The sequence below is a fragment of the Bos indicus x Bos taurus genome, chromosome 7 (genome assembly GCF_003369695.1).
Source record: "Bos indicus x Bos taurus breed Angus x Brahman F1 hybrid chromosome 7, Bos_hybrid_MaternalHap_v2.0, whole genome shotgun sequence".
Classification (NCBI taxonomy): domain Eukaryota; kingdom Metazoa; phylum Chordata; class Mammalia; order Artiodactyla; family Bovidae; genus Bos; species Bos indicus x Bos taurus.
The window spans coordinates 87071656-87081212 of record NC_040082.1 but is presented as its reverse complement, the minus strand read 5'-3'; positions in this window follow the sequence as shown (position 1 = coordinate 87081212).

Genomic DNA, 9557 nt, shown 5'->3' with positions numbered 1-9557 from the left:
CATCTTAGCCACATAAGATGTTATTTTATTTAAGCCCAGAGCTAATGATTACATAACAAAACAACTCATTTTGCTTGAGGGTATGTTTTCCCTTAAGCTCTGTACTAATGATTATATACGTGAACCGTGAACTTCCAGATGTTCAAGCTGGTTTTAGAAAAGGCAGGGGAACCAGAGATTAAAATGCCAACATCCACTGGATCATCAAAAAAACCAAGAGAGTTCCAGAAAAACATCTATTTCTGCTTTATTGACTGTGCCAAAGCCTTTGACTGTGTGGATCACAATAAACTGTGGAAAATTCTTCAAGAGATGGGAATACCAGACCACCTGACCTACCTCTTGAGAAACCTGTATGTAGGTCAGGAAGCAACAGTTAGAACTGGACATGGAACAACAGACTGGTTCCAAATAGAAAAAGGAGTATGTCAAGGCTATATATTGTCACCCTGCTTATTTAACTTATATGCAGAGTACATCATGAGAAACGCTGGGCTGGAGGAAGCACAAGCTGGAATCAAGATTGCCGGGAGAAATCTCAGTAACCTCAGATATGCAGATGACACCACCCTTATGGCAGAAAGTGAAGAAGAACTAAAAAGCCTCTTGATGAAAGTGAAAGAGGAGAGTGAAAAATTGGTTAAAGCTAAACATTCAGAAAATGAAGATCATGGCATCTGGTCCCATCACTTTTTGGGAAATAGATGGGGAAACAGTGGAAACAGTGGCTAATTTATTTTTCTGGGCTCCAAAATCACTGCAGATGGTTATTTCAGCCATGAAGTTAAAAGATGCTTACTCCTTGGAAGGAAAGTTATGACCAACCTAGATAGCATATTCAAAAGCAGAGACATTACTTTGCCAACTAAGGTCTGTCTAGTCAAGGCTATGGTTTTTCCAGTGGTGATGTATGGATGTGAAAGTTGGACTGTGAAGAAAGCTGAGCGCTGAAGAATTGATGCTTTTGAACTGTGGTGTTGGAGAAGACTCTTGAGAGTCCCTTGGACTGCAAGGAGATCCAACCAGTCCATTCTAAAAGAGATTAGTCCTGGGTGTTCTTTGGAAGGAATGATGCTAAAGCTGAAACTCCAGTACTTTGGCCACGAAGAGTTGACTCATTGGAAAAGACTCTGACGCTGGGAGGGATTGGGGGCAGGAGGAGAAGAGGACGACAGAGGATGAGATGGCTAGATGGCATCACTGACTTGATGGACATGGTATTGGGTGAACTCTGGGAGCTGGTGATGGACAGGGAGGCCTGGCATGCTGCAATTCATGGGGTCACAAAGAGTCCGACACGACTGAGTGACTGAACTGAACTGAACTGGATCTTGTTAATTTAAGATATATGTTGTGGGAATGGGTCTGGTAAAAGTATTTAAGGCCTTGATAAGACTTGATAGGGCACTCTCCTTCCCTGTTCTGATATCTATGTCAGAAGATTTCTCTGTCCTCTTTTCACTGTAATAAAACTTCTGTCACCCAAAAGCTTTGAGTGATCAAGCCTCTTCCCTGGTCCTGAAGCTAAATCATCTTCTTCGGAGATCATGAATCTAACATCATTCACCATAAGCTATGACTCTCTGTCCCTGGGATTCTCCAGGCAAGAATACTGGAGAATTGCCATGCCCTTCTCCAGGGGGATATTCCCAACCCAAGGATCAAACCTGTATCTATTCTGTTTTGCTTTAGCAGGCAGATTCTTTACCACTAACACCATCTGGGAAAGCCCTATAACAGAATAGTCCTCTCTTATTTATGCATGATTATGCACCAAAAATTATTCTAAGATAAAAGTATAACTTAATAATAATAATAATTATTATTATATTTCTAACATTGAGTAGATTTTCCACTTAGAGTGATAACACAATCACAAATAATAATTTTATTATTATTTATTTATAAATAATTGATTTTTATTTTATTTTAGTTATATTTATATATATTATATATATATTAAATATATTTATATATATTTTAGTTAGATTTTAGTTTATTTAGTTTATTATTATTTTAGTTTATTTTATTTAGTTAGTTATCAGCACATACCTAACACCTATGGAATAATAACCTTGCCCTTTGACAGCTGAGATAGTGGCACTATCTATTAGATAATGTGTGTAAAGTAGTTAGCACAGGACCTATCACATCCCTGTCAATCATGATATAGTAGCTGTGACTGTTATAAATCAAGTTACTCAAAAAGATAAGTAGTGAAAGCATAGCAAATGCTGTTTTTAAAAATGAAAACTGGAAGAGAAGACTATAAAGTTAGAATTCAAAAACTTTGTTTTTGTACAAGCAATTTTAAATAGACATATAACATCATTTTAGTTTAAGGTGTACAACAGAATGACTTTATATTTGTATATATTATGAAATGATCACCACAAGAACTCTAGTTAATACCCATTACCACATATAGTTACAGATTTTTTTCTTGTGATGAGAACTTTTAGGATCTACTCTCTGAGCAAATGAAAAATAAGGTATTATTAACTATAGTCACCATACTATAGTTGACTATGGTCAATACCATTTATTGAAGGGACTGTTCCTTCCTCATTGTGTATTCTTGGTTCATTTTTCATAAGTTGAAAATGAAAGTGTTAGTCGCTCAGTCATGTCTGACTCTGCCAGTCCATGGACCGTAGCCTGCCAGGTTCCTCTGTCCATGGAATTTTCTAGGCAAGAAAACTAGAGTGGGTTGCCATGTCCTTCTCCATTTTCATAAATTAATTGATCATAAATGTGTGGGTATAAGTTCTAGGTACATACCCTGCTCCAAACGCACTCCTGCCCCTGGCTTCTGGCAACTATCAGTCTGCTTTCTGTATATATGAGTTTGTTTTGTTATTTTCAGATTACACATGTATTGTATTTCTCTTATTTAACCTAGCATAATATACTTTAGGTCAATCCATATTGTAACAAATAGCAATATTTCATTTTTAATGGCTGAATAATATTCCACTGTATGTATATGTTTATATACATATAAATACACACACACATATGCTCATCTTTATCCATTCATTTGTCAATACACACTTAGGTTGTTTCCATGTCTTGACTGCCGTAAATAATGTTGCAATGAACATGGGGATATATATATATTTTTTTGAATAAATATCCAGAAGTAGAATTGCTGGATCACAATCAATCTATTTTTAATTTTTTAGTAACTGCTAAACTATTTCCCATGGTGGCTGCATGAATCTACATCCCTACCAATAGTGTACCACTGTTCCCTTTTCTCCACATCCTCACCAATACTTGTTATTTCTTTTATTATTATTATTATGGTCATTCTAACAGGTGTGAGGTTATAGCTCACTTTGGTGTTGATTTGCATTTTCTTGATGATTAGTGATATTGAGCAACTTTCCACATGCCTGTTGGCTATCTACATGTCTTCTTTGGGAAAATGTCTATTCAGATCCTCTACTCATATTTCAGTCACACTGTTCTTTCTTCCTGCTATTGAGTTGTACAAGTTCTTTATATATTTTGGATAATTTGTAAATATTTTCTCCCAATCAGTAAGTTGCCCTTTTGTTCTGTAGATGGTTTCCTTTGCTGTGCAGAAGCTTTCTAGTCTGATATACTCCTATTTAGTTTTGCTTCTGTTATCCTTGAATTTGGTGTCAATTCCAAAAGATCACTGTCAAAAAGCTGCTTTTTGACACAAAGCTTAATGCTTATGTCTTCTTCTAAGAGTTCTATGGTTTCAGATCTTATATTCAAGTCTTTAATCTATTTTCAGTTGATATTTGTATAGGGTGTAAGATAATGGTTTAGTTTCATTCTTTTGCATGTGGCTGTCCAGTTTCTCCAACACCATCTACTGATGAGACTATCCTTTCCTCATTGTATATTTCTGATTCATTTTTTAAGTTAATTGACCATATAGGTGTGGGTTTATTTCTGGGTTCTATAGTCTGTTTCAGAGAAGGCAATGGCACCCCACTCCAGTACTCTTGCCTGGAAAATCCCATGGATGGAGGAGCCCGGTAGGCTGCAGTCCATGGGGTCATAAAGAGTTGGACACGACTGAGCAACTTCACTTTCACTTTTCACTTCTATTCATTGGAGAAGGAAATGGCAACCCACTCCAGTGTTCTTGCCTGGAGAATCCCAGGGACGGGGGAGCCTGGTTGGCTGCCGTCTATGGGGTCGCACAGAGTTGGACACGACTGAAGCAACTTAGCAGTAGCAGCAGCAGTATAGTCTGTTTCATTGATGTATACTTCTACTGTATTAGCCTTTCTTAAATCACTCTTAACATTTAAATGGTCTCAAGATTCTAGAACATTTATAGCAAAGAACAACATCAGTAGTATATACAATAAAATTCTATGTAATCTGATAGTACAAAAAGATATAAATGTCATTCGACTGTAAACTCCTAAAGGACAAAAGAATGTAGTTCAGAAGAAAAAGTTCAGAAGAAATACAATTTTAGTATCAGATCGTTGTAATCTTTGTTTTTTAACCTTTTTATTATAGAGAGAATTATGCACTAGTGGTAAAGAACTCGCTTGCCAATGCAGGAAACTTAAGAGATGAGGGTTCAATCCCTGGGTTTGGAAGATCCCCTGGAGGAGGAAATGGCAACCTAGTCCAGTGTTCTTGCCTGGAGAATCCCCATGGACAGAGGAGATTTGAGGGCTACAGTCCATAGGTTCACAAAGAGTCAGACACGACTAAAGTGACTTAGCATGCATGCATAGAAACATTTAAAATATAATCAATATGATCAAGTTTAATGTGGCTCTGGAAGAAATAAAGGATTTTCATATCAAGAAACCATGTTATTTACAACCATTCAAAATTACCCTACGATCTGTAGCCTGAGGGTAGGCAATGATGACTTTGTTGTTGTTGTTTAGTTGCTAAATCATGTAGAACTCTTTTGCCACCCTATGGACTGTAGACCACCAGGCTCCTCTGTTCATGCGATTTCCCAAGCAAGAATAGTGGAATGGGTTGCCATTTCCTTCTCCAGGGGATCTTTCTGATCCAGGGATCAAACCTATGTCTATTCTTTACCATTGAGCCACCAGGGAAGCCCAATGATGACTTAATAGTGGAGAAAACTAAAGGATCATATGACAAATTGCTTTATGTACAGCTCTTGAGTACAACAATGAACTGAACATGCAGAGTCATCAGAACTGTCTCACTAACATAAGAGAAAAATATTGTAAAATAGGCAATGATGTCAAATAATTTGAAAATATGAAGAAAACTGGAACATTGTGGATTGTAGGAGCAACCAATACCTTCTCAACCATGCCAATGATGTTTTACACAAAATTTCTGTTAGTTTTCATGAAAAGATAAATATTAATACTTTCATTTTGTTAACAGAGTGCTTTAAAGCTCAAATGACTGACTTAAGATCATGAAATGAGTCAGAAATAGAAATAGATACTGTCTTCTCAGTGCTATTCCTTAAGTGAAAAAACAAAAATGCCATCTTGAGTCAATTAAAACTAGAAAGCTATAAAAATGAAGGAACTGATGAAGGAACATGATTTCAAAGAAAAAAAAATCATTTTATAGCATATATAGACTTATTTTCTGGTATTTTAACTTATAGGGATATGGCCTTAATGTAGGTTTGAAAGCTTTTCTGAAAGCTGCAGCAACAATTTCCCACCTGGGTGAGTAATCATGCCAGGGGGCCACTATTCATCTCAGTCATTTTTTACTGCAATAAATGGACATGAAAGAACCGAATGAACATTAAAACAAAGCTTGTCATATTCAGCAGTCTCTCCAGGGTTTTATAGATGGATTGAAATTAAGTACTATTCAGATGAGTTTCATGCTTTAATCAATATAAAATAATTAAATTGCAAAAAAAAAAAACAAAACCCTAAGAAGCCAACAGGCCATTGTGAAGAAATATTCTAACGTTTGGGGAAAATTTTTTGATAGTGGAGACAGGAATTAACCACAGGGTAAATTATTTCTGAGTACTACAGGAGACTCTTTCAGATAGCCAGGTGAGTGCATCCTGCCTCAGAAGCATGTGCTAAGTCTCTTCAGCTGTGTCCGACTCTGTGACCCCGTGAACTGTAGCCTGCCAGGCTCCTCTGCCCATGGGATTCTCCAGGCAAGGATACTGGAGTGGGTTGCCATTTCCTCCTCCAGAGGATCTTTCCAACCCAAGAATTGAATCCATGTCTCCTGCTGGAAGGCTTTTTTTTTTTTTTTTACTACTGGAACCCCAGAAGCACAGATGGGAGCAAACATTTTATCCTAGATGGCAGCAGCAGTCATAAGTGTAGCACTGCACAATCTGAGTGAGAACTGACAGAAACAGAATTAAGTAGAGGTGTGGACATAGACTCAATAAAGATTCTGTGCTCAAATACCGAACTCTGAGAACTGACTGGTATGAGGCAGAGAGATTCTTTCAAAGATCGTATGAGCCCTGATGAGAGTGATCAATTGTGACACACACAAAATTAGAGTGCATCTTGGATCAGAGCAATGCCAGCACTCCTGCTATTTGGGCAAATCCACTACCCTTCTAACTATATGATGATGATGAACAGAGAGGTACAGATAAGAGAAAACAAAACCAAATGAGCCGGGGCTTCTCTCCTGAGAATCTAGAGTTGAAACACAAAGACATGGGGCCCCATGGGGACATGTGCTGAGTCAAAACAGCAGTATCACTCTAAAAGAAGCTCCGCTAGGACCACTTACTGAGATCTGAGACCCTACTCCCATTCCTGTCTCCCAAGAAGCATGATTCCTTGGCTTTTTTAGATTGTGTGTAGCTCCCTCCAATAAATCCATTTTCTCCTTGAGATACTTAGCATCATTTTCTCTCTGTTAGCTGCAATAAGATAAACTTTACCTAATATATCTGTCCACTGTAAAATGTCACAGAATGATGTGAGATGTGAATGAAGGTGAGCCACGGAATGAACAAATGATGCTAAGCAAAATGTTCCCCATCTAACAACAAAGTACTAAACATAAGTAGAAAATAGACTTGGTCTTACCCACTCCTAATTAGGAGATATTTAGTAATGGGCCGACTGAAATCTAGAAGATATAACTATTTATGGTCTTTTTATACATGCATTTAAATTGTCTATTTTATGTACATTATTTCATGGTGTGTGTCTAGTTCTCCCTGAAGGATTAACCAAATGAATGCTTCAATGTCTAGAAAGTTCAAACCTTATGAAATGATGCCTAAACAAGACTTACTACTGTTGGGAATTTCTAGAGTTATAAAGATAATATATATGTATAATAAATCAGGTAAGCTCTAATAATAAAGATCATTGTGGGGGAGGGGGAGGGGACAAATTGAGATAAGTTGTGCCTTTATTTTGAAGCAATCTGGATGGATGATACTTATCTTCAAAAAAAGTGATATGGAGGACCTAAGACAGCAGTGATTAGTTGATATATATTTGTAAGGTAGTTCTCTTGGACATGTGCACTTCTTCAGTGTGTATTATACTAGCAAAACACACAGGATGACTAAGTTTCGAAAGTGAGTTACAAGGATATCAAACATTCTGTGCAATTGTGCTTTCCCTAACTTTTAGGGGAAAGCCAACTGTTTCATTGCACTGTATGGGATAAAAGTGTGGTCAGATTCTTGGAATTCACTGAAAGAAGAGTATCAGCACCATGAAAACTGGAACTCCACAAAATTCATATTAAAGAAATTTCTGGGTTTATTCTTTTTATTAGATCCTTCTTGTATTTGTTTTCAAGTAACCTTTTCAATATAATTGCTAGTGAAATACAAGAGGCCTGCCTACCTTTTTATGGTTTATATTCTGTAACCTAACTAAAAGTAATTGTCTTGAGTCCTAATTTCATTTAACACATTCTGAACTACTGACATTGGAGAAGTATACTTATTGTTCATTTGCTGAAAATTATGTTTTATTATGATAAAGATTTAATGCATAATGGTTTTTAATGTCTTTGATAAAACAAGAAACAAAACATTTGTAACTGTTCAATTCTACCAAAATGGAGATATATTTTATATATTGCTCACATTTTACTTTTTGCAAAAATTAGGAATTAGAAAATGATTTTTACTTTGCTAATTGTTTAGTGCAATTAATATTTCATTTAAAATACCCTACATAATACTATAGAACACAACCAAAATACGTTTCCAAAAGTCCAGATGGTGTAATTATTCAAAAATAAATGGAGAAGTTAAAAACAAAGCCTCATCTATTCTTTCCTTCTGAAACTGCAATGTAAAAAAAGTGGAAACACAGATGGAGCACAAATGTGCACTTTTACACTCAAAGATAATTATTAGTTATGACAATTAAACAAACAAATTGGAAATTGAATAGTTCACATAATAATCATACTAAGATTTTTCAAATAAGTTTCTCATGCATCATCTAGCATTTGATAATTTAAAAAGCTCCATGAATTACAGCAAGTAGTATTTTCAATTTAAAAGGAGAAATTTGAGGTTTAAATTGTTTAATATTCTTACCAAATACTGTTCACAGCTAGGATTCATACTTTAGTTTTCTGGTTCTAAATTCTAGTTTTCCCCCCTATAACGTCATAACAGAATATACAACCTTGCTGCTACTCAAAACATTTTTTTGAACTATCCTCTTGAAATTTTCTTCAGAGACAATTTATCAGCTATGAAAGAAAGCTAACTCACTGCAATACACCAAACATCTCTGAGACTTTTGTGAGTAGAACTATTTTTCATTTCCAAAGAGTCTTGAGATGGGTAAATTATTGACAGAAAAATTCCATGGTCACAGAGAAATTCAGCTTGCTTTATTTTCATCCAGTCATCCAGTCACTAATTCAATGATTATTTATTATTTTGCCAACTCTGTACAAAATACTGCATATAGAGGTGATAATTAGTAGTGAAGAGACTAAAATTATTTGACTTTACAATGAGTGCAATGGCTGCTACTAAGTCACTTCAGTCATGTCTGACTCTGTGTGACCCCATAGACGGCAGCCCACCAGGCTCCCCCGTCCCTGGGATTCTCCAGGCAAGAACACTGGAGTGGGTTGCCATTTCCCTCTCCAATGCATGAAAGTGAAAAGTGAAAGTGAAGTCGCTCAGTGGTGTCCGACTCTTTGTGACCCCATGGAGCAGCCCACCAGGCTCCTCTGTCCATGGGATGTTCCAGGTAAGAGTACTGGAGTGGGGTGCCATTGCCTTCTCCGAGTGCAATGGCAGATAGGAACAAAAAAAATCAATTGAAATAAAATGTGATAAGAAATCTGATAGAGATAACACTGTTTCTAGCAGATAATATTGGAAGTGCTTTTAACTACGGAAAGAATAAATGTACCATCAGCCCAGTCATACAAACTACAGCAAGAGAGTAGAGTGTCCAAGCACATAGACCTTGAAGTTATATTCAACACCTTGATTCTTAGCTGGGTAACTTTGCAATTTGGGGAAGCTGGTTAATTTTATAAAGCCTCAGAGTCTTCTTATAAAAAAGGGGCTGCCTCAAAAGAGTAAGGAGGGAAAGAATGCCCTGAGAGGAGATCAGTGC